Here is a 25,442-nt window from a genome sequence, read left to right on the forward strand (position 1 = left end):
GAGCTCGTTTATGTTATGGAGAGTTCCAAATGCCCACTTCCTTTCTTCCGCCGCTGCAAGGGTCCCTAGGAGAAGACAGTCGGAAGATTCCCGGAAGAGGTACTTTTCAAGGATTACCTGTAGGCCAACTCTCTCTCTTTCTGATCCAGGTGTAAACGACCATTAGACTGTTGAGGGAAGCAAGAGTTATTTTCCACCACTGGGAGGAGCTAATTTTCTGTCATTTGCATACCATGAATTAAGCCTCCTGAGAGACCAACAAAAATTGCCAATGCTGACTGTATTTCAAGTCATCATGGCGGGGTATTGGGAAAAGTTTTCAATTAGCAATAATCACGCCTCGGTTAAACCTCATGGGCTACGATACTGCCACTGCGCAAAGTTAAAGGAGTTCAGGTCACCAAGAAATGCCCGCTTTCCAGGAAGAGCTCGTTTATGTTACGGAGAGTTCCAAATGCCAACTTCCTTTCTTCCGCCGCTGCAAGGGTCCCTAGGAGAAGACAGTCGGAAGATTCCCGGAACAGGTACTTTTCAAGGATTACCTGCAGGCCAACTCTCTCTCTTTCTGATCCAGGTGTAAACGACCATTAGACTGTTGAGGGAAGCAAGAGTTATTTTCCACCACTGGGAGGAGCTAATGTTCTGTCATTTGCATACCATGAATTAAGCCTCCTGAGAGACCAACAAAAATTGCCAATGCTGACTGTATTTCAAGTCATCATGGCAGGGTATTGGGAATAGTTTTCAATTAGCAATAATCACGCCTCGGTTAAACCTCATGGGCTACGATACTGCCACTGCGCAAAGTTAAAGGAGTTCAGGTCACCAAGAAATCCCCGCTTTCCAGGAAGAGCTCGTTTATGTTATGGAGAGTTCCAAATGCCCACTTCCTTTCTTCCGCCGCTGCAAGGGTCCCTAGGAGAAGACAGTCGGAAGATTCCCGGAAGAGGTACTTTTCAAGGATTACCTGCAGGCCAACTCTCTCTCTTTCTGATCCAGGTGTAAACAACCATTAGACTGTTGAGGGAAGCAAGAGTTATTTTCCACCACTGGGAGGAGCTAATTTTCTGTCATTTGCATACCATGAATTAAGCCTCCTGAGAGACCAACAAAAATTGCCAATGCTGACTGTATTTCAAGACATCATGGCAGGGTATTGGGAAAAGTTTTCAATTAGCAATAATCACGCCTCGGTTAAACCTCATGGGCTACGATACTGCCACTGCGCAAAGTTAAAGGAGTTCAGGTCACCAAGAAATCCCCGCTTTCCAGGAAGAGCTCGTTTATGTTATGGAGAGTTCCAAATGCCCACTTCCTTTCTTCCGCCGCTGCAAGGGTCCCTAGGAGAATACAGTCGGAAGATTCCCGGAAGAGGTACTTTTCAAGGATTACCTGTAGGCCAACTCTCTCTCTTTCTGATCCAGGTGTAAACGACCATTAGACTGTTGAGGGAAGCAAGAGTTATTTTCCACCACTGGGAGGAGCTAATTTTCTGTCATTTGCATACCATGAATTAAGCCTCCTTAGAGACCAACAAAAATTGCCAATGCTGACTGTATTTCAAGTCATCATGGCGGGGTATTGGGAAAAGTTTTCAATTACCAATAATCACGCCTCGGTTAAACCTCATGGGCTACGATACTGCCACTGCGCAAAGTTAAAGGAGTTCAGGTCACCAAGAAATCCCCACTTTCCAGGAAGAGCTTCTTTATGTTATGGAGAGTTCCAAATGCCCACTTCCTTTCTTCCGCCGCTGCAAGGGTCCCTAGGAGAAGACAGTCGGAAGATTCCCGGAAGAGGTACTTTTCAAGGATTACCTGCAGGCCAACTCTCTCTCTTTCTGATCCAGGTGTAAACGACCATTAGACTGTTGAGGGAAGCAAGAGTTATTTTCCACCACTGGGAGGAGCTAATTTTCTGTCATTTGCATACCATGAATTAAGCCTCCTGAGAGACCAACAAAAATTGCCAATGCTGACTGTATTTCAAGTCATCATGGCAGGGTATTGGGAAAAGTTTTCAATTAGCAATAATCACGCCTCGGTTAAACCTCATGGGCTACGATACTGCCACTGCGCAAAGTTAAAGGAGTTCAGGTCAACAAGAAATCCCCGCTTTCCAGGAAGAGCTCGTTTATGTTATGGAGAGTTCCAAATGCCCATTTCCTTTCTTCCGCCGCTGCAAGGGTCCCTAGGAGAAGACAGTCGGAAGATTCCCGGAAGAGGTACTTTTCAAGGATTACCTGCAGGCCAACTCTCTCTCTTTCTGATCCAGGTGTAAACGACCATTAGACTGTTGAGGAAAGCAAGAGTTATTTTCCACCACTGGGAGGAGCTAATGTTCTGTCATTTGCATACCATGGATTAAGCCTCCTGAGAGACCATCAAAAATTGCCAATGCTGACTGTATTTCAAGTCATCATGGCGGGGTATTGGGAATAGTTTTCAATTAGCAATAATCACGCCTCGGTTAAACCTCATGGGCTACGATACTGCCACTGCGCAAAGTTAAGGGAGTTCAGGTCACCAAGAAATCCCCGCTTTCCAGGAAGAGCTCGTTTATGTTATGGAGAGTTCCAAATGCCCACTTCCTTTCTTCCGCCGCTGCAAGGGTCCCTAGGAGAAGACAGTCGGAAGATTCCCGGAAGAGGTACTTTTCAAGGATTACCTGCAGGCCAACTCTCTCTCTTTCTGATCCAGGTGTAAACGACCATTAGACTGTTGAGGGAAGCAAGAGTTATTTTCCACCACTGGGAGGAGCTAATTTTCTGTCATTTGCATACCATGAATTAAGCCTCCTGAGAGACCAACAAAAATTGCCAATGCTGACTGTATTTCAAGTCATCATGGCGGGCCTCCTGAGAGACCAACAAAAATTGCCAATGCTGACTGTATTTCAAGTCATCATGGCGGGGTATTGGGAAAAGTTTTCAATTAGCAATAATTCCGCCTCGGTTAAACCTCATGGGCTACGATACTGCCACTGCGCAAAGTTAAAGGAGTTCAGGTCACCAAGAAATCCCCGCTTTCCAGGAAGAGCTCGTTTATGTTATGGAGAGTTCCAAATGCCCACTTCCTTTCTTCCGCCGCTGCAAGGGTCCCTAGGAGAAGACAGTCGGAAGATTCCCGGAAGAGGTACTTTTCAAGGATTACCTGTAGGCCAACTCTCTCTCTTTCTGATCCAGGTGTAAACGACCATTAGACTGTTGAGGGAAGCAAGAGTTATTTTCCACCACTGGGAGGAGCTAATGTTCTGTCATTTGCATACCATGAATTAAGCCTCCTGAGAGACCAACAAAAATTGCCAATGCTGACTGTATTTCAAGTCATCATGGCGGGGTATTGGGAATAGTTTTCAATTAGCAATAATCACGCCTCGGTTAAACCTCATGGGCTACGATACTGCCACTGCGCAAAGTTAAAGGAGTTCAGGTCACCAAGAAATCCCCGCTTTCCAGGAAGAGCTCGTTTATGTTATGGAGAGTTCCAAATGCCCACTTCCTTTCTTCCGCCGCTGCAAGGGTCCCTAGGAGAAGACAGTCGGAAGATTCCCGGAAGAGGTACTTTTCAAGGATTACCTGCAGGCCAACTCTCTCTCTTTCTGATCCAGGTGTAAACAACCATTAGACTTTTGAGGGAAGCAAGAGTTATTTTCCACCACTGGGAGGAGCTAATTTTCTGTCATTTGCATACCATGAATTAAGCCTCCTAAGAGACCAACAAAAATTGCCAATGCTGACTGTATTTCAAGACATCATGGCAGGGTATTGGGAAAAGTTTTCAATTAGCAATAATCACGCCTCGGTTAAACCTCATGGGCTACGATACTGCCACTGCGCAAAGTTAAAGGAGTTCAGGTCACCAAGAAATCCCCGCTTTCCAGGAAGAGCTTCTTTATGTTATGGAGAGTTCCAAATGCCCACTTCCTTTCTTCCGCCGCTGCAAGGGTCCCTAGGAGAAGACAGTCGGAAGATTCCCGGAAGAGGTACTTTTCAAGGATTACCTGCAGGCCAACTCTCTCTCTTTCTGATCCAGGTGTAAACGACCATTAGACTGTTGAGGGAAGCAAGAGTTATTTTCCACCACTGGGAGGAGCTAATTTTCTGTCATTTGCATACCATGAATTAAGCCTCCTGAGAGACCAACAAAAATTGCCAATGCTGACTGTATTTCAAGTCATCATGGCAGGGTATTGGGAAAAGTTTTCAATTAGCAATAATCACGCCTCGGTTAAACCTCATGGGCTACGATACTGCCACTGCGCAAAGTTAAAGGAGTTCAGGTCAACAAGAAATCCCCGCTTTCCAGGAAGAGCTCGTTTATGTTATGGAGAGTTCCAAATGCCCATTTCCTTTCTTCCGCCGCTGCAAGGGTCCCTAGGAGAAGACAGTCGGAAGATTCCCGGAAGAGGTACTTTTCAAGGATTACCTGCAGGCCAACTCTCTCTCTTTCTGATCCAGGTGTAAACGACCATTAGACTGTTGAGGAAAGCAAGAGTTATTTTCCACCACTGGGAGGAGCTAATGTTCTGTCATTTGCATACCATGGATTAAGCCTCCTGAGAGACCATCAAAAATTGCCAATGCTGACTGTATTTCAAGTCATCATGGCGGGGTATTGGGAATAGTTTTCAATTAGCAATAATCACGCCTCGGTTAAACCTCATGGGCTACGATACTGCCACTGCGCAAAGTTAAGGGAGTTCAGGTCACCAAGAAATCCCCGCTTTCCAGGAAGAGCTCGTTTATGTTATGGAGAGTTCCAAATGCCCACTTCCTTTCTTCCGCCGCTGCAAGGGTCCCTAGGAGAAGACAGTCGGAAGATTCCCGGAAGAGGTACTTTTCAAGGATTACCTGCAGGCCAACTCTCTCTCTTTCTGATCCAGGTGTAAACGACCATTAGACTGTTGAGGGAAGCAAGAGTTATTTTCCACCACTGGGAGGAGCTAATTTTCTGTCATTTGCATACCATGAATTAAGCCTCCTGAGAGACCAACAAAAATTGCCAATGCTGACTGTATTTCAAGTCATCATGGCGGGCCTCCTGAGAGACCAACAAAAATTGCCAATGCTGACTGTATTTCAAGTCATCATGGCGGGGTATTGGGAAAAGTTTTCAATTAGCAATAATTCCGCCTCGGTTAAACCTCATGGGCTACGATACTGCCACTGCGCAAAGTTAAAGGAGTTCAGGTCACCAAGAAATCCCCGCTTTCCAGGAAGAGCTCGTTTATGTTATGGAGAGTTCCAAATGCCCACTTCCTTTCTTCCGCCGCTGCAAGGGTCCCTAGGAGAAGACAGTCGGAAGATTCCCGGAAGAGGTACTTTTCAAGGATTACCTGCAGGCCTACTCTCTCTCTTTCTGATCCAGGTGTAAACGACCATTAGACTGTTGAGGGAAGCAAGAGTTATTTTCCACCACTGGGAGGAGCTAATTTTCTGTCATTTGCATACCATGAATTAAGCCTCCTGAGAGACCAACAAAAATTGCCAATGCTGACTGTATTGCAAGTCATCATGGCGGGGTATTGGGAAAAGTTTTCAATTAGCAATAATCACGCCTCAGTTAAACCTCATGGGCTACGATACTGCCACTGCGCAAAGTTAAAGGAGTTCAGGTCACCAAGAAATCCCCGCTTTCCAGGAAGAGCTCGTTTATGTTATGGAGAGTTCCAAATGCCCACTTCCTTTCTTCCGCCGCTGCAAGGGTCCCTAGGAGAAGACAGTCGGAAGATTCCCGGAAGAGGTACTTTTCAAGGATTACCTGCAGGCCAACTCTCTCTCTTTCTGATCCAGGTGTAAACGACCATTAGACTGTTGAGGGAAGCAAGAGTTATTTTCCACCACTGGGAGGAGCTAATTTTCTGTCATTTGCATACCATGAATTAAGCCTCCTGAGAGACCAACAAAAATTGCCAATGCTGACTGTATTTCAAGTCATCATGGTGGGGTATTGGGAAAAGTTTTCAATTAGCAATAATCACGCCTCGGTTAAACCTCATGGGCTACGATACTGCCACTGCGCAAAGTTAAAGGAGTTCAGGTCACCAAGAAATCCCCGCTTTCCAGGAAGAGCTCGTTTATGTTATGGAGAGTTCCAAATGCCCACTTCCTTTCTTCCGCCGCTGCAAGGGTCCCTAGGAGAAGACAGTCGGAAGATTCCCGGAAGAGGTACTTTTCAAGGATTACCTGCAGGCCAACTCTCTCTCTTTCTGATCCAGGTGTAAACGACCATTAGACTGTTGAGGGAAGCAAGAGTTATTTTCCACCACTGGGAGGAGCTAATGTTCTGTCATTTGCATACCATGAATTAAGCCTCCTGAGAGACCAACAAAAATTGCCAATGCTGACTGTATTTCAAGTCATCATGGTGGGGTATTGGGAAAAGTTTTCAATTAGCAATAATCACGCCTCGGTTAAACCTCATGGGCTACGATACTGCCACTGCGCAAAGTTAAAGGAGTTCAGGTCACCAAGAAATCCCCGCTTTCCACTAAGAGCTCGTTTATGTTATGGAGAGTTCCAAATGCCCACTTCCTTTCTTCCGCCGCTGCAAGGGTCCCTAGGAGAAGACAGTCGGAAGATTCCCGGAAGAGGTACTTTTCAAGGATTACCTGTAGGCCAACTCTCTCTCTTTCTGATCCAGGTGTAAACGACCATTAGACTGTTGAGGGAAGCAAGAGTTATTTTCCACCACTGGGAGAAGCTAATTTTCTGTCATTTGCATACCATGAATTAAGCCTCCTGAGAGACCAACAAAAAGTGCCAATGCTGACTGTATTTCAAGTCATCATGGCGGGGTATTGGGAAAAGTTTTCAATTAGCAATAATCACGCCTCGGTTAAACCTCATGGGCTACGATACTGCCACTGCGCAAAGTTAAAGGAGTTCAGGTCACCAAGAAATCCCCGCTTTCCAGGAAGAGCTCGTTTATGTTATGGAGAGTTCCAAATGCCCACTTCCTTTCTTCCGCCGCTGTAAGGGTCCCTAGGAGAAGAGAGTCGGAAGATTCCCGGAAGAGGTACTTTTCAAGGATTACCTGCAGGCCAACTCTCTCTCTTTCTGATCCAGGTGTAAACGACCATTAGACTGTTGAGGGAAGCAAGAGTTATTTTCCACCACTGGGAGGAGCTAATTTTCTGTCATTTGCATACCATGAATTAAGCCTCCTGAGAGACCAACAAAAATTGCCAATGCTGACTGTATTTCAAGTCATCATGGCGGGGTATTGGGAAAAGTTTTCAATTAGCAATAATCACGCCTCGGTTAAACCTCATGGGCTACGATACTGCCACTGCGCAAAGTTAAAGGAGTTCAGGTCACCAAGAAATCCCCGCTTTCCAGGAAGAGCTCGTTTATGTTATGGAGAGTTCCAAATGCCCACTTCCTTTCTTCCGCCGCTGCAAGGGTCCCTAGGAGAAGACAGTCGGAAGATTCCCGGAAGAGGTACTTTTCAAGGATTACCTGCAGGCCAACTCTCTCTCTTTCTGATCCAGGTGTAAACGACCATTAGACTGTTGAGGGAAGCAAGAGTTATTTTCCACCACTGGAAGGAGCTAATTTTCTGTCATTTGCATACCATGAATTAAGCCTCCTGAGAGACCAACAAAAATTGCCAATGCTGACTGTATTTCAAGTCATCATGGCAGGGTATTGGGAAAAGTTTTCAATTAGCAATAATCACGCCTCGGTTAAACCTCATGGGCTACGATACTGCCACTGCGCAAAGTTAAAGGAGTTCAGGTCAACAAGAAATCCCCGCTTTCCAGGAAGAGCTCGTTTATGTTATGGAGAGTTCCAAATGCCCATTTCCTTTCTTCCGCCGCTGCAAGGGTCCCTAGGAGAAGACAGTCGGAAGATTCCCGGAAGAGGTACTTTTCAAGGATTACCTGCAGGCCAACTCTCTCTCTTTCTGATCCAGGTGTAAACGACCATTAGACTGTTGAGGAAAGCAAGAGTTATTTTCCACCACTGGGAGGAGCTAATGTTCTGTCATTTGCATACCATGGATTAAGCCTCCTGAGAGACCATCAAAAATTGCCAATGCTGACTGTATTTCAAGTCATCATGGCGGGGTATTGGGAATAGTTTTCAATTAGCAATAATCACGCCTCGGTTAAACCTCATGGGCTACGATACTGCCACTGCGCAAAGTTAAGGGAGTTCAGGTCACCAAGAAATCCCCGCTTTCCAGGAAGAGCTCGTTTATGTTATGGAGAGTTCCAAATGCCCACTTCCTTTCTTCCGCCGCTGCAAGGGTCCCTAGGAGAAGACAGTCGGAAGATTCCCGGAAGAGGTACTTTTCAAGGATTACCTGCAGGCCAACTCTCTCTCTTTCTGATCCAGGTGTAAACGACCATTAGACTGTTGAGGGAAGCAAGAGTTATTTTCCACCACTGGGAGGAGCTAATTTTCTGTCATTTGCATACCATGAATTAAGCCTCCTGAGAGACCAACAAAAATTGCCAATGCTGACTGTATTTCAAGTCATCATGGCGGGCCTCCTGAGAGACCAACAAAAATTGCCAATGCTGACTGTATTTCAAGTCATCATGGCGGGGTATTGGGAAAAGTTTTCTATTAGCAAAAATTCCGCCTCGGTTAAACCTCATGGGCTACGATACTGCCACTGCGCAAAGTTAAAGGAGTTCAGGTCACCAAGAAATCCCCGCTTTCCAGGAAGAGCTCGTTTATGTTATGGAGAGTTCCAAATGCCCACTTCCTTTCTTCCGCCGCTGCAAGGGTCCCTAGGAGAAGACAGTCGGAAGATTCCCGGAAGAGGTACTTTTCAAGGATTACCTGCAGGCCTACTCTCTCTCTTTCTGATCCAGGTGTAAACGACCATTAGACTGTTGAGGGAAGCAAGAGTTATTTTCCACCACTGGGAGGAGCTAATTTTCTGTCATTTGCATACCATGAATTAAGCCTCCTGAGAGACCAACAAAAATTGCCAATGCTGACTGTATTGCAAGTCATCATGGCGGGGTATTGGGAAAAGTTTTCAATTAGCAATAATCACGCCTCGGTTAAACCTCATGGGCTACGATACTGCCACTGCGCAAAGTTAATGGAGTTCAGGTCACCAAGAAATCCCCGCTTTCCAGGAAGAGCTCGTTTATGTTATGGAGAGTTCCAAATGCCCACTTCCTTTCTTCCGCCTCTGCAAGGGTCCCTAGGAGAAGACAGTCGGAAGATTCCCGGAAGAGGTACTTTTCAAGGATTACCTGCAGGCCAACTCTCTCTCTTTCTGATCCAGGTGTAAACAACCATTAGACTGTTGAGGGAAGCAAGAGTTATTTTCCACCACTGGGAGGAGATAATTTTCTGTCATTTGCATACCATGAATTAAGCCTCCTGAGAAACCAACAAAAATTGCCAATGCTGACTGTATTTCAAGACATCATGGCAGGGTATTGGGAAAAGTTTTCAATTAGCAATAATCACGCCTCGGTTAAACCTCATGGGCTACGATACTGCCACTGCGCAAAGTTAAAGGAGTTCAGGTCACCAAGAAATCCCCGCTTTCCAGGAAGAGCTCGTTTATGTTATGGAGAGTTCCAAATGCCCACTTCCTTTCTTCCGCCGCTGCAAGGGTCCCTAGGAGAATACAGTCGGAAGATTCCCGGAAGAGGTACTTTTCAAGGATTACCTGTAGGCCAACTCTCTCTCTTTCTGATCCAGGTGTAAACGACCATTAGACTGTTGAGGGAAGCAAGAGTTATTTTCCACCACTGGGAGGAGCTAATTTTCTGTCATTTGCATACCATGAATTAAGCCTCCTGAGAGACCAACAAAAATTGCCAATGCTGACTGTATTTCAAGTCATCATGGCGGGGTATTGGGAAAAGTTTTCAATTACCAATAATCACGCCTCGGTTAAACCTCATGGGCTACGATACTGCCACTGCGCAAAGTTAAAGGAGTTCAGGTCACCAAGAAATCCCCACTTTCCAGGAAGAGCTTCTTTATGTTATGGAGAGTTCCAAATGCCCACTTCCTTTCTTCCGCCGCTGCAAGGGTCCCTAGGAGAAGACAGTCGGAAGATTCCCGGAAGAGGTACTTTTCAAGGATTACCTGCAGGCCAACTCTCTCTCTTTCTGATCCAGGTGTAAACGACCATTAGACTGTTGAGGGAAGCAAGAGTTATTTTCCACCACTGGGAGGAGCTAATTTTCTGTCATTTGCATACCATGAATTAAGCCTCCTGAGAGACCAACAAAAATTGCCAATGCTGACTGTATTTCAAGTCATCATGGCAGGGTATTGGGAAAAGTTTTCAATTAGCAATAATCACGCCTCGGTTAAACCTCATGGGCTACGATACTGCCACTGCGAAAAGTTAAGGGAGTTCAGGTCACCAAGAAATCCCCGCTTTCCAGGAAGAGCTCGTTTATGTTATGGAGAGTTCCAAATGCCCATTTCCTTTCTTCCGCCGCTGCAAGGGTCCCTAGGAGAAGACAGTCGGAAGATTCCCGGAAGAGGTACTTTTCAAGGATTACCTGCAGGCCAACTCTCTCTCTTTCTGATCCAGGTGTAAACGACCATTAGACTGTTGAGGGAAGCAAGAGTTATTTTCCACCACTGGGAGGAGCTAATTTTCTGTCATTTGCATACCATGAATTAAGCCTCCTGAGAGACCAACAAAAATTGCCAATGCTGACTGTATTTCAAGTCATCATGGCGGGCCTCCTGAGAGACCAACAAAAATTGCCAATGCTGACTGTATTTCAAGTCATCATGGCGGGGTATTGGGAAACGTTTTCAATTAGCAATAATTCCGCCTCGGTTAAACTTCATGGGCTACGATACTGCCACTGCGCAAAGTTAAAGGAGTTCAGGTCACCAAGAAATCCCCGCTTTCCAGGAAGAGCTCGTTTATGTTATGGAGAGTTCCAAATGCCCACTTCCTTTCTTCCGCCGCTGCAAGGGTCCCTAGGAGAAGACAGTCGGAAGATTCCCGGAAGAGGTACTTTTCAAGGATTACCTGCAGGCCTACTCTCTCTCTTTCTGATCCAGGTGTAAACGACCATTAGACTGTTGAGGGAAGCAAGAGTTATTTTCCACCACTGGGAGGAGCTAATTTTCTGTCATTTGCATACCATGAATTAAGCCTCCTGAGAGACCAACAAAAATTGCCAATGCTGACTGTATTGCAAGTCATCATGGCGGGGTATTGGGAAAAGTTTTCAATTAGCAATAATCACGCCTCAGTTAAACCTCATGGGCTACGATACTGCCACTGCGCAAAGTTGAAGGAGTTCAGGTCACCAAGAAATCCCCGCTTTCCAGGAAGAGCTCGTTTATGTTATGGAGAGTTCCAAATGCCCACTTCCTTTCTTCCGCCGCTGCAAGGGTCCCTAGGAGAAGACAGTCGGAAGATTCCCGGAAGAGGTACTTTTCAAGGATTACCTGCAAGCCAACTCTCTCTCTTTCTGATCCAGGTGTAAACGACCATTAGACTGTTGAGGGAAGCAAGAGTTATTTTCCACCACTGGGAGGAGCTAATTTTCTGTCATTTGCATACCATGAATTAAGCGTTCTGAGAGAGCAACAAAAATTGCCAATGCTGACTGTATTTCAAGTCATCATGGTGGGGTATTGGGAAAAGTTTTCAATTAGCAATAATCACGCCTCGGTTAAACCTCATGGGCTACGATACTGCCACTGCGCAAAGTTAAAGGAGTTCAGGTCACCAAGAAATCCCCGCTTTCCAGGAAGAGCTCGTTTATGTTATGGAGAGTTCCAAATGCCCACTTCCTTTCTTCCGCCGCTGCAAGGGTCCCTAGGAGAAGACAGTCGGAAGATTCCCGGAAGAGGTACTTTTCAAGGATTACCTGCAGGCCAACTCTCTCTCTTTCTGATCCAGGTGTAAACGACCATTAGACTGTTGAGGGAAGCAAGAGTTATTTTCCACCACTGGGAGGAGCTAATGTTCTGTCATTTGCATACCATGAATTAAGCCTCCTGAGAGACCAACAAAAATTGCCAATGCTGACTGTATTTCAAGTCATCATGGCGGGGTATTGGGAAAAGTTTTCAATTAGCAATAATCACGCCTCGGTTAAACCTCATGGGCTACGATACTGCCACTGCGCAAAGTTAAAGGAGTTCAGGTCACCAAGAAATCACCGCTTTCCACTAAGAGCTCGTTTATGTTATGGAGAGTTCCAAATGCCCACTTCCTTTCTTCCGCCGCTGCAAGGGTCCCTAGGAGAAGACAGTCGGAAGATTCCCGGAAGAGGTACTTTTCAAGGATTACCTGTAGGCCAACTCTCTCTCTTTCTGATCCAGGTGTAAACGACCATTAGACTGTTGAGGGAAGCAAGAGTTATTTTCCACCACTGGGAGAAGCTAATTTTCTGTCATTTGCATACCATGAATTAAGCCTCCTGAGAGACCAACAAAAATTGCCAATGCTGACTGTATTTCAAGTCATCATGGCGGGGTATTGGGAAAAGTTTTCAATTAGCAATAATCACGCCTCGGTTAAACCTCATGGGCTACGATACTGCCACTGCGCAAAGTTAAAGGAGTTCAGGTCACCAAGAAATCCCCGCTTTCCAGGAAGAGCTCGTTTATGTTATGGAGAGTTCCAAATGCCCACTTCCTTTCTTCCGCCGCTGCAAGGGTCCCTAGGAGAAGACAGTCGGAAGATTCCCGGAAGAGGTACTTTTCAAGGATTACCTGCAGGCCAACTCTCTCTCTTTCTGATCCAGGTGTAAACGACCATTAGACTGTTGAGGGAAGCAAGAGTTATTTTCCACCACTGGGAGGAGCTAATTTTCTGTCATTTGCATACCATGAATTAAGCCTCCTGAGAGACCAACAAAAATTGCCAATGCTGACTGTATTTCAAGTCATCATGGCGGAGTATTGGGAAAAGTTTTCAATTAGCAATAATCACGCCTCGGTTAAACCTCATGGGCTACGATACCGCCACTGCGCAAAGTTAAAGGAGTTCAGGTCACCAAGAAATCCCCGCTTTCCAGGAAGAGCTCGTTTATGTTATGGAGAGTTCCAAATGCCCACTTCCTTTCTTCCGCCTCTGCAAGGGTCCCTAGGAGAAGACAGTCGGAAGATTCCCGGAAGAGGTACTTTTCAAGGATTACCTGCAGGCCAACTCTCTCTCTTTCTGATCCAGGTGTAAACGACCATTAGACTGTTGAGGGAAGCAAGAGTTATTTTCCACCACTGGAAGGAGCTAATTTTCTGTCATTTGCATACCATGAATTAAGCCTCCTGAGAGACCAACAAAAATTGCCAATGCTGACTGTATTTCAAGTCATCATGGCGGGGTATTGGGAAAAGTTTTCAATTAGCAATAATCACGCCTCGGTTAAACCTCATGGGCTACGATACTGCCACTGCGCAAAGTTAAAGGAGTTCAGGTCACCAAGAAATCCCCGCTTTCCAGGAAGAGCTCATTTATGTTATGGAGAGTTCCAAATGCCCACTTTCTTTCTTCCGCCGCTGCAAGGGTCCCTAGGAGAAGACAGTCGGAAGATTCCCGGAAGGGGTACTTTTCAAGGATTACCTGCAGGCCAACTCTTTCTCTTTCTGATCCAGGTGTAAACGACCATTAGACTGTTGAGGGAAGCAAGAGTTATTTTCCACCACTGGGAGGAGCTAATTTTCTGTCATTTGCATACCATGAATTAAGCCTCCTGAGAGACCAACAAAAATTGCCAATGCTGACTGTATTTCAAGTCATCATGGCGGGGTATTGGGAAAAGTTTTCAATTAGCAATAATCACGCCTCGGTTAAACTTCATGGGCTACGATACTGCCACTGCGCAAAGTTAAAGGAGTTCAGGTCACCAAGAAATCCCCGCTTTCCAGGAAGAGCTCGTTTATGTTATGGAGAGTTCCAAATGCCCACTTCCTTTCTTCCGCCGCTGCAAGGGTCCCTAGGAGAAGACAGTCGGAAGATTCCCGGAAGAGTTACTTTTCAAGGATTACCTACAGGCCAACTCTCTCTCTTTCTGATCCAGGTGTAAACGACCATTAGACTGTTGAGGGAAGCAAGAGTTATTTTCCACCACTGGGAGGAGCTTATTTTCTGTCATTTGCATACCATGAATTAAGCCTCCTGAGAGACCAACAAAAATTGCCAATGCTGACTGTATTTCAAGTCATCATGGCGGGGTATTGGGAAAAGTTTTCAATCAGCAATAATCACGCCTCGGTTAAACCTCATGGGCTACGATACTGCCACTGCGCAAAGTTAAAGGAGTTCAGGTCACCAAGAAATCCCCGCTTTCCAGGAAGAGCTCGTTTATGTTATGGAGAGTTCCATATGCCCACTTCCTTTCTTCCGCCGCTGCAAGGGTCCCTAGGAGAAGACAGTCGGAAGATTCCCGGAAGAGGTACTTTTCAAGGATTACCTGCAGGCCAACTCTCTCTCTTTCTGATCCAGGTGTAAACGACCATTAGACTGTTGAGGGAAGCAAGAGTTATTTTCCACCACTGGGAGGAGCTAATTTTCTGTCATTTGCATACCATGAATTAAGCCTCCTGAGAGACCAACAAAAATTGCCAATGCTGACTGTATTTCAAGTCATCATGGCGGGGTATTGGGAAAAGTTTTCAATTAGCAATAATCACGCCTCGGTTAAACCTCATGGGCTACGATACTGCCACTGCGCAAAGTTAAAGGAGTTCAGGTCACCAAGAAATCCCCGCTTTCCACTAAGAGCTCGTTTACGTTATGGAGAGTTCCAAATGCCCACTTCCTTTCTTCCGCCGCTGCAAGGGTCCCTAGGAGAAGACAGTCGGAAGATTCCCGGAAGAGGTACTTTTCAAGGATTACCTGCAGGCCAACTCTCTCTCTTTCTGATCCAGGTGTAAACGACCATTAGACTGTTGAGGGAAGCAAGAGTTATTTTCCACCACTGGGAGGAGCTAATTTTCTGTCATTTGCATACCATGAATTAAGCCTCCTGAGAGACCAACAAAAATTGCCAATGCTGACTGTATTTCAAGTCATCATGGCGGGGTATTGGGAAAAGTTTTCAATTATCAATAATCACGCCTCGGTTAAACCTCATGGGCTACGATACTGCCACTGCGCAAAGTTAAAGGAGTTCAGGTCACCAAGAAATCCCCGCTTTCCAGGAAGAGCTCGTATATGTTATGGAGAGTTCCAAATGCCCACTTCCTTTCTTCCGCCGCTGCAAGGCTCCCTAGGAGAAGACAGTCGGAAGATTTCCGGAAGAGATACTTTTCAAGGATAACCTGCAGGCCAACTCTCTCTCTTTCTGATCCAGGTGTAAACGACCATTAGACTGTTGAGGGAAGCAAGAGTTATTTTCCACCACTGGGAGGAGCTAATTTTCTGTCATTTGCATACCATGAATTAAGCCTCCTGAGAGACCAACAAAAATTGCCAATGCTGACTGTATTTCAAGTCATCATGGCGGGGTATTGGGAAAAGTTTTCAATTAGCAATAATCACGCCTCGGTTAAACCTCATGGGCTACGATACTGCCACTGCGCAAAGTTAAAGGAGTTCAGGTCACCAAGAAATCCCCGCTTTCCAGGAAGAGCTCGTTTATGTTATGGAGAGTTCCAAATGCCCACTTCCTTTCTTCCGCCGCTGCAAGGGTCCCTAGGAGAAGACAGTCGGAAGATTCCCGGAAGAGGTACTTTTCAAGGATTACCTGCAGACCAACTCTCTCTCTTTCTGATCCAGGTGTAAACGACCATTAGACTGTTGAGGGAAGCAAAAGTTATTTTCCACCACTGGGAGGAGCTATTTTTCTGTCATTTGCATACCATGAATTAAGCCTCCTGAGAGACCAACAAAAATTGCCAATGCTGACTGTATTTCAAGTCATCATGGTGGGGTATTGGGAAAAGTTTTCAATTAGCAATAATCACGCCTCGGTTAAACCTCATGGGCTACGATACTGCCACTGCGCAAAGTTAAAGGAGTTCAGGTCACCAAGAAATCCCCGCTTTCCAGGAAGAGCTCGTTTATGTTATGGAGAGTTCCAAATGCCCACTTCCTTTCTTCCGCCGCTGCAAGGGTCCCTAGGAGAAGACAGTCGGAAGATTCCCGGAAGAGGTACTTTTCAAGGATTACCTGCAGGCCAACTCTCTCTCTTTCTGATCCAGGTGTAAACGACCATTAGACTGTTGAGGGAAGCAAGAGTTATTTTCCACCACTGGGAGGAGCTAATTTTCTGTCATTTGCATACCATGAATTAAGCCTCCTGAGAGACCAACAAAAATTGCCAATGCTGACTGTATTTCAAGTCATCATGGCAGGGTATTGGGAAAAGTTTTCAATTAGCAATAATCACGCCTCGGTTAAACCTCATGGGCTACGATACTGCCACTGTGCAAAGTTAAAGGAGTTCAGGTCACCAAGAAATCCCGGCTTTCCAGGAAGAGCTCGTTTATGTTATGGAGAGTTCCAAATGCCCACTTCCTTTCTTCCGCCGCTGCAAGGGTCCCTAGGAGAAGACAGTCGGAAGATTCCCGGAAGAGGTACTTTTCAAGGATTACCTGCACGCCAACTCTCTCTCTTTCTGATCCAGGTGTCAACGACCATTAGACTGTTGAGGGAAGCAAGAGTTATTTTCCACCACTGGGAGGAGCTAATTTTCTGTCATTTGCATACCATGAATTAAGCCTCCTGAGAGACCAACAAAAATTGCCAATGCTGACTGTATTTCAAGTCATCATGGCGGGCCTCCTGAGAGACCAACAAAAATTGCCAATGCTGACTGTATTTCAAGTCATCATGGCGGGGTATTGGGAAACGTTTTCAATTAGCAATAATTCCGCCTCGGTTAAACTTCATGGGCTACGATACTGCCACTGCGCAAAGTTAAAGGAGTTCAGGTCACCAAGAAATCCCCGCTTTCCAGGAAGAGCTCGTTTATGTTATGGAGAGTTCCAAATGCCCACTTCCTTTCTTCCGCCGCTGCAAGGGTCCCTAGGAGAAGACAGTCGGAAGATTCCCGGAAGAGGTACTTTTCAAGGATTACCTGCAGGCCTACTCTCTCTCTTTCTGATCCAGGTGTAAACGACCATTAGACTGTTGAGGGAAGCAAGAGTTATTTTCCACCACTGGGAGGAGCTAATTTTCTGTCATTTGCATACCATGAATTAAGCCTCCTGAGAGACCAACAAAAATTGCCAATGCTGACTGTATTGCAAGTCATCATGGCGGGGTATTGGGAAAAGTTTTCAATTAGCAATAATCACGCCTCAGTTAAACCTCATGGGCTACGATACTGCCACTGCGCAAAGTTGAAGGAGTTCAGGTCACCAAGAAATCCCCGCTTTCCAGGAAGAGCTCGTTTATGTTATGGAGAGTTCCAAATGCCCACTTCCTTTCTTCCGCCGCTGCAAGGGTCCCTAGGAGAAGACAGTCGGAAGATTCCCGGAAGAGGTACTTTTCAAGGATTACCTGCAGGCCAACTCTCTCTCTTTCTGATCCAGGTGTAAACGACCATTAGACTGTTGAGGGAAGCAAGAGTTATTTTCCACCACTGGGAGGAGCTAATTTTCTGTCATTTGCATACCATGAATTAAGCGTTCTGAGAGAGCAACAAAAATTGCCAATGCTGACTGTATTTCAAGTCATCATGGTGGGGTATTGGGAAAAGTTTTCAATTAGCAATAATCACGCCTCGGTTAAACCTCATGGGCTACGATACTGCCACTGCGCAAAGTTAAAGGAGTTCAGGTCACCAAGAAATCCCCGCTTTCCAGGAAGAGCTCGTTTATGTTATGGAGAGTTCCAAATGCCCACTTCCTTTCTTCCGCCGCTGCAAGGGTCCCTAGGAGAAGACAGTCGGAAGATTCCCGGAAGAGGTACTTTTCAAGGATTACCTGCAGGCCAACTCTCTCTCTTTCTGATCCAGGTGTAAACGACCATTAGACTGTTGAGGGAAGCAAGAGTTATTTTCCACCACTGGGAGGAGCTAATGTTCTGTCATTTGCATACCATGAATTAAGCCTCCTGAGAGACCAACAAAAATTGCCAATGCTGACTGTATTTCAAGTCATCATGGCGGGGTATTGGGAAAAGTTTTCAATTAGCAATAATCACGCCTCGGTTAAACCTCATGGGCTACGATACTGCCACTGCGCAAAGTTAAAGGAGTTCAGGTCACCAAGAAATCCCCGCTTTCCACTAAGAGCTCGTTTATGTTATGGAGAGTTCCAAATGCCCACTTCCTTTCTTCCGCCGCTGCAAGGGTCCCTAGGAGAAGACAGTCGGAAGATTCCCGGAAGAGGTACTTTTCAAGGATTACCTGTAGGCCAACTCTCTCTCTTTCTGATCCAGGTGTAAACGACCATTAGACTGTTGAGGGAAGCAAGAGTTATTTTCCACCACTGGGAGAAGCTAATTTTCTGTCATTTGCATACCATGAATTAAGCCTCCTGAGAGACCAACAAAAATTGCCAATGCTGACTGTATTTCAAGTCATCATGGCGGGGTATTGGGAAAAGTTTTCAATTAGCAATAATCAGGCCTCGGTTAAACCTCATGGGCTACGATACTGCCACTGCGCAAAGTTAAAGGAGTTCAGGTCACCAAGAAATCCCCGCTTTCCAGGAAGAGCTCGTTTATGTTATGGAGAGTTCCAAATGCCCACTTCCTTTCTTCCGCCGCTGCAAGGGTCCCTAGGAGAAGACAGTCGGAAGATTCCCGGAAGAGGTACTTTTCAAGGATTACCTGCAGGCCAACTCTCTCTCTTTCTGATCCAGGTGTAAACGACCATTAGACTGTTGAGGGAAGCAAGAGTTATTTTCCACCACTGGGAGGAGCTAATTTTCTGTCATTTGCATACCATGAATTAAGCCTCCTGAGAGACCAACAAAAATTGCCAATGCTGACTGTATTTCAAGTCATCATGGCGGAGTATTGGGAAAAGTTTTCAATTAGCAATAATCACGCCTCGGTTAAACCTCATGGGCTACGATACCGCCACTGCGCAAAGTTAAAGGAGTTCAGGTCACCAAGAAATCCCCGCTTTCCAGGAAGAGCTCGTTTATGTTATGGAGAGTTCCAAATGCCCACTTCCTTTCTTCCGCCTCTGCAAGGGTCCCTAGGAGAAGACAGTCGGAAGATTCCCGGAAGAGGTACTTTTCAAGGATTACCTGCAGGCCAACTCTCTCTCTTTCTGATCCAGGTGTAAACGACCATTAGACTGTTGAGGGAAGCAAGAGTTATTTTCCACCACTGGAAGGAGCTAATTTTCTGTCATTTGCATACCATGAATTAAGCCTCCTGAGAGACCAACAAAAATTGCCAATGCTGACTGTATTTCAAGTCATCATGGCGGGGTATTGGGAAAAGTTTTCAATTAGCAATAATCACGCCTCGGTTAAACCTCATGGGCTACGATACTGCCACTGCGCAAAGTTAAAGGAGTTCAGGTCACCAAGAAATCCCCGCTTTCCAGGAAGAGCTCATTTATGTTATGGAGAGTTCCAAATGCCCACTTTCTTTCTTCCGCCGCTGCAAGGGTCCCTAGGAGAAGACAGTCGGAAGATTCCCGGAAGGGGTACTTTTCAAGGATTACCTGCAGGCCAACTCTTTCTCTTTCTGATCCAGGTGTAAACGACCATTAGACTGTTGAGGGAAGCAAGAGTTATTTTCCACCACTGGGAGGAGCTAATTTTCTGTCATTTGCATACCATGAATTAAGCCTCCTGAGAGACCAACAAAAATTGCCAATGCTGACTGTATTTCAAGTCATCATGGCGGGGTATTGGGAAAAGTTTTCAATTAGCAATAATCACGCCTCGGTTAAACTTCATGGGCTACGATACTGCCACTGCGCAAAGTTAAAGGAGTTCAGGTCACCAAGAAATCCCCGCTTTCCAGGAAGAGCTCGTTTATGTTATGGAGAGTTCCAAATGCCCACTTCCTTTCTTCCGCCGCTGCAAGGGTCCCTAGGAGAAGACAGTCGGAAGATTCCCGGAAGAGTTACTTTTCAAGGATTACCTACAGGCCAACTCTCTCTCTTTCTGATCCAGGTGTAAACGACCATTAGACTGTTGAGGGAAGCAAGAGTTATTTTCCACCACTGGGAGGAGCTTATTTTCTGTCATTTGCATACCATGAATTAAGCCTCCTGAGAGACCAACAAAAATTGCCAATGCTGACTGTATTTCAAGTCATCATGGCGGGGTATTGGGAAAAGTTTTCAATCAGCAATAATCACGCCTCGGTTAAACCTCATGGGCTACGATACTGCCACTGCGCAAAGTTAAAGGAGTTCAGGTCACCAAGAAATCCCCGCTTTCCAGGAAGAGCTCGTTTATGTTATGGAGAGTTCCATATGCCCACTTCCTTTCTTCCGCCGCTGCAAGGGTCCCTAGGAGAAGACAGTCGGAAGATTCCCGGAAGAGGTACTTTTCAAGGATTACCTGCAGGCCAACTCTCTCTCTTTCTGATCCAGGTGTAAACGACCATTAGACTGTTGAGGGAAGCAAGAGTTATTTTCCACCACTGGGAGGAGCTAATTTTCTGTCATTTGCATACCATGAATTAAGCCTCCTGAGAGACCAACAAAAATTGCCAATGCTGACTGTATTTCAAGTCATCATGGCGGGGTATTGGGAAAAGTTTTCAATTAGCAATAATCACGCCTCGGTTAAACCTCATGGGCTACGATACTGCCACTGCGCAAAGTTAAAGGAGTTCAGGTCACCAAGAAATCCCCGCTTTCCACTAAGAGCTCGTTTACGTTATGGAGAGTTCCAAATGCCCACTTCCTTTCTTCCGCCGCTGCAAGGGTCCCTAGGAGAAGACAGTCGGAAGATTCCCGGAAGAGGTACTTTTCAAGGATTACCTGCAGGCCAACTCTCTCTCTTTCTGATCCAGGTGTAAACGACCATTAGACTGTTGAGGGAAGCAAGAGTTATTTTCCACCACTGGGAGGAGCTAATTTTCTGTCATTTGCATACCATGAATTAAGCCTCCTGAGAGACCAACAAAAATTGCCAATGCTGACTGTATTTCAAGTCATCATGGCGGGGTATTGGGAAAAGTTTTCAATTATCAATAATCACGCCTCGGTTAAACCTCATGGGCTACGATACTGCCACTGCGCAAAGTTAAAGGAGTTCAGGTCACCAAGAAATCCCCGCTTTCCAGGAAGAGCTCGTATATGTTATGGAGAGTTCCAAATGCCCACTTCCTTTCTTCCGCCGCTGCAAGGCTCCCTAGGAGAAGACAGTCGGAAGATTTCCGGAAGAGATACTTTTCAAGGATAACCTGCAGGCCAACTCTCTCTCTTTCTGATCCAGGTGTAAACGACCATTAGACTGTTGAGGGAAGCAAGAGTTATTTTCCACCACTGGGAGGAGCTAATTTTCTGTCATTTGCATACCATGAATTAAGCCTCCTGAGAGACCAACAAAAATTGCCAATGCTGACTGTATTTCAAGTCATCATGGCGGGGTATTGGGAAAAGTTTTCAATTAGCAATAATCACGCCTCGGTTAAACCTCATGGGCTACGATACTGCCACTGCGCAAAGTTAAAGGAGTTCAGGTCACCAAGAAATCCCCGCTTTCCAGGAAGAGCTCGTTTATGTTATGGAGAGTTCCAAATGCCCACTTCCTTTCTTCCGCCGCTGCAAGGGTCCCTAGGAGAAGACAGTCGGAAGATTCCCGGAAGAGGTACTTTTCAAGGATTACCTGCAGGCCAACTCTCTCTCTTTCTGATCCAGGTGTAAACGACCATTAGACTGTTGAGGGAAGCAAAAGTTATTTTCCACCACTGGGAGGAGCTATTTTTCTGTCATTTGCATACCATGAATTAAGCCTCCTGAGAGACCAACAAAAATTGCCAATGCTGACTGTATTTCAAGTCATCATGGTGGGGTATTGGGAAAAGTTTTCAATTAGCAATAATCACGCCTCGGTTAAACCTCATGGGCTACGATACTGCCACTGCGCAAAGTTAAAGGAGTTCAGGTCACCAAGAAATCCCCGCTTTCCAGGAAGAGCTCGTTTATGTTATGGAGAGTTCCAAATGCCCACTTCCTTTCTTCCGCCGCTGCAAGGGTCCCTAGGAGAAGACAGTCGGAAGATTCCCGGAAGAGGTACTTTTCAAGGATTACCTGCAGGCCAACTCTCTCTCTTTCTGATCCAGGTGTAAACGACCATTAGACTGTTGAGGGAAGCAAGAGTTATTTTCCACCACTGGGAGGAGCTAATTTTCTGTCATTTGCATACCATGAATTAAGCCTCCTGAGAGACCAACAAAAATTGCCAATGCTGACTGTATTTCAAGTCATCATGGCAGGGTATTGGGAAAAGTTTTCAATTAGCAATAATCACGCCTCGGTTAAACCTCATGGGCTACGATACTGCCACTGTGCAAAGTTAAGGGAGTTCAGGTCACCAAGAAATCCCGGCTTTCCAGGAAGAGCTCGTTTATGTTATGGAGAGTTCCAAATGCCCACTTCCTTTCTTCCGCCGCTGCAAGGGTCCCTAGGAGAAGACAGTCGGAAGATTCCCGGAAGAGGTACTTTTCAAGGATTACCTGCACGCCAACTCTCTCTCTTTCTGATCCAGGTGTAAACGACCATTAGACTGTTGAGGGAAGCAAGAGTTATTTTCCACCACTGGGAGGAGCTAATTTTCTGTCATTTGCATACCATGAATTAAGCCTCCTGAGAGACCAACAAAAATTGCCAACGCTGACTGTATTTCAAGTCATCATGGCGGGGTATTGGGAAAAGTTTTCAATTAGCAATAATCACGCCTCGGTTAAACCTCATGGGCTACGATACTGCCACTGCGCAAAGTTAAAGGAGTTCAGGTCACCAAGAAATCCCCGCTTTCCAGGAACAGCTCGTTTATGTTATGGAGAGTTTCAAATGCCCACTTCCTTTCTTCCGCCGCTGCAAGGGTCCCTAGGAGAAGACAGTCGGAAGATTCCCGGAAGAGGTACTTTTCAAGGATTACCTGCAGGCCAACTCTCTCTCTTTCTGATCCAGGTGTAAACGACCATTAGACTGTTGAGGGAAGCAAGAGTTATTTTCCACCACTGGGAGGAGCTAATTTTCTGTCATTTGCATACCATGAATTAAGCCTCCTGAGAGACCAACAAAAATTGCCAATGCTGACTGTATTTCAAGTCATCATGGCGGGGTATTGGGAAAAGTTTTCAATTAGCAATAATCACACCTCGGTTAAACCTCATGGGCTACGATACTTCCACTGCGCAAAGTTAAAGGAGTTCAGGTCACCAAGAAATGCCCGCTTTCCAGGAAGAGCTCGTTTATGTTATGGAGAGTTCCAAATGCCCACTTCCTTTCTTCCGCCGCTGCAAGGGTCCCTAGGAGAAGACAGTCGGAAGATTCCCGGAAGAGATACTTTTCAGGGATTACCTGCAGGCCAACTCTCTCTCTTTCTGATCCAGGTGTAAACGACCATTAGACTGTTGAGGGAAGCAAGAGTTATTTTCCACCACTGGGAGGAGCTAATTTTCTGTCATTTGCATACCATGAATTAAGCCTCCTGAGAGACCAACAAAAATTGTTAATGCTGACTGTATTTCAAGTCATCATGGCGGGGTATTGGGAAAAGTTCTCAATTAGCAATAATCACGCCTCGGTTAAACCTCATGGGCTACGATACTGCCACTGCGCAAAGTTAAAGGAGTTCAGGTCACCAAGAAATCCCCGCTTTCCAGGAAGAGCTCGTTTATGTTATGGAGAGTTCCAAATGCCCACTTCCTTTCTTCCGCCGCTGCAAGGGTCCCTAGGAGAAGACAGTCGGAAGATTCCCGGAAGAGGTACTTTTCAAGGATTACCTGCAGGCCAACTCTCTCTCTTTCTGATCCAGGTGTAAACGACCATTAGACTGTTGAGGGAAGCAAGAGTTATTTTCCACCACTGGGAGGAGCTAATTTTCTGTCATTTGCATACCATGAATTAAGCCTCCTGAGAGACCAACAAAAATTGCCAATGCTGACTGTATTTCAAGTCATCATGGCGGGGTATTGGGAAAAGTTTTCAATTAGCAATAATCACGCCTCGGTTAAACCTCATGGGCTACGATACTGCCACTGCGCAAAGTTAAAGGAGTTCAGGTCACCAAGAAATCCCCGCTTTCCAGGAAGAGCTCGTTTATGTTATGGAGAGTTCCAAATGCCCACTTCCTTTCTTCCGTCGCTGCAAGGGTCCCTAGGAGAAGACAGTCGGAAGATTCCCGGAAGAGGTACTTTTCAAGGATTACCTGCAGGCCAACTCTCTCTCTTTCTGATCCAGGTGTAAACGACCATTAGACTGTTGAGGGAAGCAAGAGTTATTTTCCACCACTGGGAGGAGCTAATTTTCTGTCATTTGCATACCATGAATTAAGCCTCCTGAGAGACCAACAAAAATTGCCAATGCTGACTGTATTTCAAGTCATCATGGCGGGGTATTGGGAAAAGTTTTCAATTAGCAATAATCACGCCTCGGTTAAACCTCATGGGCTACGATACTGCCACTGTGCAAAGTTAAAGGAGTTCAGGTCACCAAGAAATCCCCGCTTTCCAGGAAGAGCTCGTTTATGTTATGGAGAGTTCCAAATGCCCACTTCCTTTCTTCCGCCGCTGCAAGGGTCCCTAGGAGAAGACAGTCGGAAGATTCCCGGAAGAGGTACTTTTCAAGGATTACCTGCAGGCCAACTCTCTCTCTTTCTGATCCAGGTGTAAATGACCATTAGACTGTTGAGGGAAGCAAGAGTTATTTTCCACCACTGGGAGGAGCTAATTTTCTGTCATTTGCATACCATGAATTAAGCCTCCTGAGAGACCAACAAAAATTGCCAATGCTGACTGTATTTCAAGTCATCATGGCGGGGTATTGGGAAAAGTTTTCAATTAGCAATAATCACGCCTCGGTTAAACCTCATGGGCTACGATACTGCCACTGCGCAAAGTTAAAGGAGTTCACGTCACCAAGAAATCCCCGCTTTCCAGGAAGAGCTCGTTTATGTTATGGAGAGTTCCTAATGCCCACTTCCTTTCTTCTGCCGCTGCAAGGGTCCCTAGGAGAAGACAGTCGGAAGATTCCCGGAAGAGGTACTTTTCAAGGATTACCTGCAGGCCAACTCTCTCTCTTTCTGATCCAGGTGTAAACGACCATTAGACTGTTGAGGGAAGCAAAAGTTATTTTCCACCACTGGGAGGAGCTATTTTTCTGTCATTTGCATACCATGAATTAAGCCTCCTGAGAGACCAACAAAAATTGCCAATGCTGACTGTATTTCAAGTCATCATGGCGGGGTATTGGGAAAAGTTTTCAATTAGCAATAATCACGCCTCGGTTAAACCTCATGGGCTACGATACTGCCACTGCGCAAAGTTAAAGGAGTTCAGGTCACCAAGAAATCCCCGCTTTCCAGGAAGAGCTCGTTTATGTTATGGAGAGTTCCAAATGCCCACTTCCTTTCTTCCGCCGCTGCAAGGGTCCCT

At 45.9% G+C, this 25,442-nt stretch overlaps 59 non-coding genes across 59 annotated transcripts; all 59 read right to left on the reverse strand.

The window, feature by feature from the left end:
• Window positions 1–243: 243 nt before the first annotated feature.
• LOC142305069 (U4 spliceosomal RNA) lies at window positions 244–384 on the reverse strand. The gene has a single exon (XR_012753706.1). It is a non-coding gene; the product is annotated as a U4 spliceosomal RNA (small nuclear RNA).
• A 284-nt stretch (window positions 385–668) lies between these two features.
• On the reverse strand, window positions 669–809 carry LOC142305317 (U4 spliceosomal RNA). Its single transcript, XR_012753939.1, has one exon. It is a non-coding gene; the product is annotated as a U4 spliceosomal RNA (small nuclear RNA).
• Window positions 810–1,093: 284 nt separating this feature from the next.
• Window positions 1,094–1,234, reverse strand: LOC142304658 (U4 spliceosomal RNA). The gene has a single exon (XR_012753313.1). It is a non-coding gene; the product is annotated as a U4 spliceosomal RNA (small nuclear RNA).
• A 284-nt stretch (window positions 1,235–1,518) lies between these two features.
• LOC142304660 (U4 spliceosomal RNA) lies at window positions 1,519–1,659 on the reverse strand. Its single transcript, XR_012753315.1, has one exon. It is a non-coding gene; the product is annotated as a U4 spliceosomal RNA (small nuclear RNA).
• Window positions 1,660–1,943: 284 nt separating this feature from the next.
• Window positions 1,944–2,084, reverse strand: LOC142304486 (U4 spliceosomal RNA). The gene has a single exon (XR_012753146.1). It is a non-coding gene; the product is annotated as a U4 spliceosomal RNA (small nuclear RNA).
• Window positions 2,085–2,368: 284 nt separating this feature from the next.
• Window positions 2,369–2,509, reverse strand: LOC142305260 (U4 spliceosomal RNA). The gene has a single exon (XR_012753885.1). It is a non-coding gene; the product is annotated as a U4 spliceosomal RNA (small nuclear RNA).
• Window positions 2,510–2,853: 344 nt separating this feature from the next.
• Window positions 2,854–2,994, reverse strand: LOC142304754 (U4 spliceosomal RNA). The gene has a single exon (XR_012753404.1). It is a non-coding gene; the product is annotated as a U4 spliceosomal RNA (small nuclear RNA).
• A 284-nt stretch (window positions 2,995–3,278) lies between these two features.
• Window positions 3,279–3,419, reverse strand: LOC142304554 (U4 spliceosomal RNA). Its single transcript, XR_012753211.1, has one exon. It is a non-coding gene; the product is annotated as a U4 spliceosomal RNA (small nuclear RNA).
• Window positions 3,420–3,703: 284 nt separating this feature from the next.
• LOC142304625 (U4 spliceosomal RNA) lies at window positions 3,704–3,844 on the reverse strand. Its single transcript, XR_012753280.1, has one exon. It is a non-coding gene; the product is annotated as a U4 spliceosomal RNA (small nuclear RNA).
• Window positions 3,845–4,128: 284 nt separating this feature from the next.
• Window positions 4,129–4,269, reverse strand: LOC142304487 (U4 spliceosomal RNA). The gene has a single exon (XR_012753147.1). It is a non-coding gene; the product is annotated as a U4 spliceosomal RNA (small nuclear RNA).
• Window positions 4,270–4,553: 284 nt separating this feature from the next.
• Window positions 4,554–4,694, reverse strand: LOC142305272 (U4 spliceosomal RNA). The gene has a single exon (XR_012753896.1). It is a non-coding gene; the product is annotated as a U4 spliceosomal RNA (small nuclear RNA).
• A 344-nt stretch (window positions 4,695–5,038) lies between these two features.
• On the reverse strand, window positions 5,039–5,179 carry LOC142304755 (U4 spliceosomal RNA). Its single transcript, XR_012753405.1, has one exon. It is a non-coding gene; the product is annotated as a U4 spliceosomal RNA (small nuclear RNA).
• Window positions 5,180–5,463: 284 nt separating this feature from the next.
• On the reverse strand, window positions 5,464–5,604 carry LOC142304527 (U4 spliceosomal RNA). Its single transcript, XR_012753185.1, has one exon. It is a non-coding gene; the product is annotated as a U4 spliceosomal RNA (small nuclear RNA).
• A 284-nt stretch (window positions 5,605–5,888) lies between these two features.
• On the reverse strand, window positions 5,889–6,029 carry LOC142304583 (U4 spliceosomal RNA). The gene has a single exon (XR_012753238.1). It is a non-coding gene; the product is annotated as a U4 spliceosomal RNA (small nuclear RNA).
• A 284-nt stretch (window positions 6,030–6,313) lies between these two features.
• Window positions 6,314–6,454, reverse strand: LOC142304584 (U4 spliceosomal RNA). Its single transcript, XR_012753239.1, has one exon. It is a non-coding gene; the product is annotated as a U4 spliceosomal RNA (small nuclear RNA).
• A 284-nt stretch (window positions 6,455–6,738) lies between these two features.
• Window positions 6,739–6,879, reverse strand: LOC142304639 (U4 spliceosomal RNA). Its single transcript, XR_012753294.1, has one exon. It is a non-coding gene; the product is annotated as a U4 spliceosomal RNA (small nuclear RNA).
• A 284-nt stretch (window positions 6,880–7,163) lies between these two features.
• Window positions 7,164–7,304, reverse strand: LOC142305070 (U4 spliceosomal RNA). Its single transcript, XR_012753707.1, has one exon. It is a non-coding gene; the product is annotated as a U4 spliceosomal RNA (small nuclear RNA).
• A 284-nt stretch (window positions 7,305–7,588) lies between these two features.
• LOC142304488 (U4 spliceosomal RNA) lies at window positions 7,589–7,729 on the reverse strand. The gene has a single exon (XR_012753148.1). It is a non-coding gene; the product is annotated as a U4 spliceosomal RNA (small nuclear RNA).
• Window positions 7,730–8,013: 284 nt separating this feature from the next.
• On the reverse strand, window positions 8,014–8,154 carry LOC142305284 (U4 spliceosomal RNA). Its single transcript, XR_012753907.1, has one exon. It is a non-coding gene; the product is annotated as a U4 spliceosomal RNA (small nuclear RNA).
• Window positions 8,155–8,498: 344 nt separating this feature from the next.
• Window positions 8,499–8,639, reverse strand: LOC142304809 (U4 spliceosomal RNA). The gene has a single exon (XR_012753456.1). It is a non-coding gene; the product is annotated as a U4 spliceosomal RNA (small nuclear RNA).
• A 284-nt stretch (window positions 8,640–8,923) lies between these two features.
• On the reverse strand, window positions 8,924–9,064 carry LOC142305255 (U4 spliceosomal RNA). The gene has a single exon (XR_012753880.1). It is a non-coding gene; the product is annotated as a U4 spliceosomal RNA (small nuclear RNA).
• A 284-nt stretch (window positions 9,065–9,348) lies between these two features.
• On the reverse strand, window positions 9,349–9,489 carry LOC142304734 (U4 spliceosomal RNA). The gene has a single exon (XR_012753385.1). It is a non-coding gene; the product is annotated as a U4 spliceosomal RNA (small nuclear RNA).
• A 284-nt stretch (window positions 9,490–9,773) lies between these two features.
• Window positions 9,774–9,914, reverse strand: LOC142304690 (U4 spliceosomal RNA). Its single transcript, XR_012753343.1, has one exon. It is a non-coding gene; the product is annotated as a U4 spliceosomal RNA (small nuclear RNA).
• Window positions 9,915–10,198: 284 nt separating this feature from the next.
• Window positions 10,199–10,339, reverse strand: LOC142304702 (U4 spliceosomal RNA). Its single transcript, XR_012753354.1, has one exon. It is a non-coding gene; the product is annotated as a U4 spliceosomal RNA (small nuclear RNA).
• A 344-nt stretch (window positions 10,340–10,683) lies between these two features.
• LOC142304834 (U4 spliceosomal RNA) lies at window positions 10,684–10,824 on the reverse strand. The gene has a single exon (XR_012753483.1). It is a non-coding gene; the product is annotated as a U4 spliceosomal RNA (small nuclear RNA).
• Window positions 10,825–11,108: 284 nt separating this feature from the next.
• Window positions 11,109–11,249, reverse strand: LOC142304528 (U4 spliceosomal RNA). Its single transcript, XR_012753186.1, has one exon. It is a non-coding gene; the product is annotated as a U4 spliceosomal RNA (small nuclear RNA).
• Window positions 11,250–11,536: 287 nt separating this feature from the next.
• LOC142304814 (U4 spliceosomal RNA) lies at window positions 11,537–11,674 on the reverse strand. Its single transcript, XR_012753461.1, has one exon. It is a non-coding gene; the product is annotated as a U4 spliceosomal RNA (small nuclear RNA).
• Window positions 11,675–11,958: 284 nt separating this feature from the next.
• Window positions 11,959–12,099, reverse strand: LOC142305071 (U4 spliceosomal RNA). Its single transcript, XR_012753708.1, has one exon. It is a non-coding gene; the product is annotated as a U4 spliceosomal RNA (small nuclear RNA).
• A 284-nt stretch (window positions 12,100–12,383) lies between these two features.
• LOC142305072 (U4 spliceosomal RNA) lies at window positions 12,384–12,524 on the reverse strand. The gene has a single exon (XR_012753709.1). It is a non-coding gene; the product is annotated as a U4 spliceosomal RNA (small nuclear RNA).
• Window positions 12,525–12,808: 284 nt separating this feature from the next.
• On the reverse strand, window positions 12,809–12,949 carry LOC142304542 (U4 spliceosomal RNA). The gene has a single exon (XR_012753199.1). It is a non-coding gene; the product is annotated as a U4 spliceosomal RNA (small nuclear RNA).
• Window positions 12,950–13,233: 284 nt separating this feature from the next.
• LOC142305073 (U4 spliceosomal RNA) lies at window positions 13,234–13,374 on the reverse strand. The gene has a single exon (XR_012753710.1). It is a non-coding gene; the product is annotated as a U4 spliceosomal RNA (small nuclear RNA).
• Window positions 13,375–13,658: 284 nt separating this feature from the next.
• Window positions 13,659–13,799, reverse strand: LOC142304633 (U4 spliceosomal RNA). The gene has a single exon (XR_012753288.1). It is a non-coding gene; the product is annotated as a U4 spliceosomal RNA (small nuclear RNA).
• Window positions 13,800–14,083: 284 nt separating this feature from the next.
• Window positions 14,084–14,224, reverse strand: LOC142305277 (U4 spliceosomal RNA). Its single transcript, XR_012753901.1, has one exon. It is a non-coding gene; the product is annotated as a U4 spliceosomal RNA (small nuclear RNA).
• Window positions 14,225–14,508: 284 nt separating this feature from the next.
• On the reverse strand, window positions 14,509–14,649 carry LOC142305074 (U4 spliceosomal RNA). Its single transcript, XR_012753711.1, has one exon. It is a non-coding gene; the product is annotated as a U4 spliceosomal RNA (small nuclear RNA).
• Window positions 14,650–14,933: 284 nt separating this feature from the next.
• Window positions 14,934–15,074, reverse strand: LOC142304648 (U4 spliceosomal RNA). Its single transcript, XR_012753303.1, has one exon. It is a non-coding gene; the product is annotated as a U4 spliceosomal RNA (small nuclear RNA).
• Window positions 15,075–15,358: 284 nt separating this feature from the next.
• On the reverse strand, window positions 15,359–15,499 carry LOC142305075 (U4 spliceosomal RNA). The gene has a single exon (XR_012753712.1). It is a non-coding gene; the product is annotated as a U4 spliceosomal RNA (small nuclear RNA).
• Window positions 15,500–15,783: 284 nt separating this feature from the next.
• On the reverse strand, window positions 15,784–15,924 carry LOC142304585 (U4 spliceosomal RNA). The gene has a single exon (XR_012753240.1). It is a non-coding gene; the product is annotated as a U4 spliceosomal RNA (small nuclear RNA).
• A 284-nt stretch (window positions 15,925–16,208) lies between these two features.
• Window positions 16,209–16,349, reverse strand: LOC142304696 (U4 spliceosomal RNA). Its single transcript, XR_012753349.1, has one exon. It is a non-coding gene; the product is annotated as a U4 spliceosomal RNA (small nuclear RNA).
• Window positions 16,350–16,693: 344 nt separating this feature from the next.
• Window positions 16,694–16,834, reverse strand: LOC142304835 (U4 spliceosomal RNA). The gene has a single exon (XR_012753484.1). It is a non-coding gene; the product is annotated as a U4 spliceosomal RNA (small nuclear RNA).
• Window positions 16,835–17,118: 284 nt separating this feature from the next.
• Window positions 17,119–17,259, reverse strand: LOC142304529 (U4 spliceosomal RNA). The gene has a single exon (XR_012753187.1). It is a non-coding gene; the product is annotated as a U4 spliceosomal RNA (small nuclear RNA).
• Window positions 17,260–17,546: 287 nt separating this feature from the next.
• Window positions 17,547–17,684, reverse strand: LOC142304815 (U4 spliceosomal RNA). Its single transcript, XR_012753462.1, has one exon. It is a non-coding gene; the product is annotated as a U4 spliceosomal RNA (small nuclear RNA).
• Window positions 17,685–17,968: 284 nt separating this feature from the next.
• LOC142305076 (U4 spliceosomal RNA) lies at window positions 17,969–18,109 on the reverse strand. The gene has a single exon (XR_012753713.1). It is a non-coding gene; the product is annotated as a U4 spliceosomal RNA (small nuclear RNA).
• Window positions 18,110–18,393: 284 nt separating this feature from the next.
• LOC142304570 (U4 spliceosomal RNA) lies at window positions 18,394–18,534 on the reverse strand. Its single transcript, XR_012753226.1, has one exon. It is a non-coding gene; the product is annotated as a U4 spliceosomal RNA (small nuclear RNA).
• Window positions 18,535–18,818: 284 nt separating this feature from the next.
• On the reverse strand, window positions 18,819–18,959 carry LOC142304544 (U4 spliceosomal RNA). Its single transcript, XR_012753201.1, has one exon. It is a non-coding gene; the product is annotated as a U4 spliceosomal RNA (small nuclear RNA).
• A 284-nt stretch (window positions 18,960–19,243) lies between these two features.
• LOC142305078 (U4 spliceosomal RNA) lies at window positions 19,244–19,384 on the reverse strand. The gene has a single exon (XR_012753715.1). It is a non-coding gene; the product is annotated as a U4 spliceosomal RNA (small nuclear RNA).
• Window positions 19,385–19,668: 284 nt separating this feature from the next.
• Window positions 19,669–19,809, reverse strand: LOC142304635 (U4 spliceosomal RNA). Its single transcript, XR_012753290.1, has one exon. It is a non-coding gene; the product is annotated as a U4 spliceosomal RNA (small nuclear RNA).
• A 284-nt stretch (window positions 19,810–20,093) lies between these two features.
• LOC142305278 (U4 spliceosomal RNA) lies at window positions 20,094–20,234 on the reverse strand. Its single transcript, XR_012753902.1, has one exon. It is a non-coding gene; the product is annotated as a U4 spliceosomal RNA (small nuclear RNA).
• A 284-nt stretch (window positions 20,235–20,518) lies between these two features.
• Window positions 20,519–20,659, reverse strand: LOC142305079 (U4 spliceosomal RNA). Its single transcript, XR_012753716.1, has one exon. It is a non-coding gene; the product is annotated as a U4 spliceosomal RNA (small nuclear RNA).
• A 284-nt stretch (window positions 20,660–20,943) lies between these two features.
• On the reverse strand, window positions 20,944–21,084 carry LOC142304649 (U4 spliceosomal RNA). The gene has a single exon (XR_012753304.1). It is a non-coding gene; the product is annotated as a U4 spliceosomal RNA (small nuclear RNA).
• A 284-nt stretch (window positions 21,085–21,368) lies between these two features.
• On the reverse strand, window positions 21,369–21,509 carry LOC142305080 (U4 spliceosomal RNA). The gene has a single exon (XR_012753717.1). It is a non-coding gene; the product is annotated as a U4 spliceosomal RNA (small nuclear RNA).
• A 284-nt stretch (window positions 21,510–21,793) lies between these two features.
• On the reverse strand, window positions 21,794–21,934 carry LOC142304586 (U4 spliceosomal RNA). Its single transcript, XR_012753241.1, has one exon. It is a non-coding gene; the product is annotated as a U4 spliceosomal RNA (small nuclear RNA).
• A 284-nt stretch (window positions 21,935–22,218) lies between these two features.
• Window positions 22,219–22,359, reverse strand: LOC142304697 (U4 spliceosomal RNA). Its single transcript, XR_012753350.1, has one exon. It is a non-coding gene; the product is annotated as a U4 spliceosomal RNA (small nuclear RNA).
• Window positions 22,360–22,643: 284 nt separating this feature from the next.
• LOC142305314 (U4 spliceosomal RNA) lies at window positions 22,644–22,784 on the reverse strand. Its single transcript, XR_012753937.1, has one exon. It is a non-coding gene; the product is annotated as a U4 spliceosomal RNA (small nuclear RNA).
• A 284-nt stretch (window positions 22,785–23,068) lies between these two features.
• Window positions 23,069–23,209, reverse strand: LOC142304572 (U4 spliceosomal RNA). The gene has a single exon (XR_012753228.1). It is a non-coding gene; the product is annotated as a U4 spliceosomal RNA (small nuclear RNA).
• Window positions 23,210–23,493: 284 nt separating this feature from the next.
• Window positions 23,494–23,634, reverse strand: LOC142304826 (U4 spliceosomal RNA). The gene has a single exon (XR_012753474.1). It is a non-coding gene; the product is annotated as a U4 spliceosomal RNA (small nuclear RNA).
• Window positions 23,635–23,918: 284 nt separating this feature from the next.
• LOC142305082 (U4 spliceosomal RNA) lies at window positions 23,919–24,059 on the reverse strand. Its single transcript, XR_012753718.1, has one exon. It is a non-coding gene; the product is annotated as a U4 spliceosomal RNA (small nuclear RNA).
• A 284-nt stretch (window positions 24,060–24,343) lies between these two features.
• On the reverse strand, window positions 24,344–24,484 carry LOC142304539 (U4 spliceosomal RNA). Its single transcript, XR_012753196.1, has one exon. It is a non-coding gene; the product is annotated as a U4 spliceosomal RNA (small nuclear RNA).
• A 284-nt stretch (window positions 24,485–24,768) lies between these two features.
• LOC142305083 (U4 spliceosomal RNA) lies at window positions 24,769–24,909 on the reverse strand. Its single transcript, XR_012753719.1, has one exon. It is a non-coding gene; the product is annotated as a U4 spliceosomal RNA (small nuclear RNA).
• Window positions 24,910–25,193: 284 nt separating this feature from the next.
• Window positions 25,194–25,334, reverse strand: LOC142305084 (U4 spliceosomal RNA). Its single transcript, XR_012753720.1, has one exon. It is a non-coding gene; the product is annotated as a U4 spliceosomal RNA (small nuclear RNA).
• Between the last annotated feature and the right edge of the window lie 108 nt (window positions 25,335–25,442).

This window comes from Anomaloglossus baeobatrachus, chromosome 4 (assembly GCF_048569485.1).
Source record: "Anomaloglossus baeobatrachus isolate aAnoBae1 chromosome 4, aAnoBae1.hap1, whole genome shotgun sequence".
Taxonomy (NCBI): Eukaryota; Metazoa; Chordata; class Amphibia; order Anura; family Aromobatidae; genus Anomaloglossus; species Anomaloglossus baeobatrachus.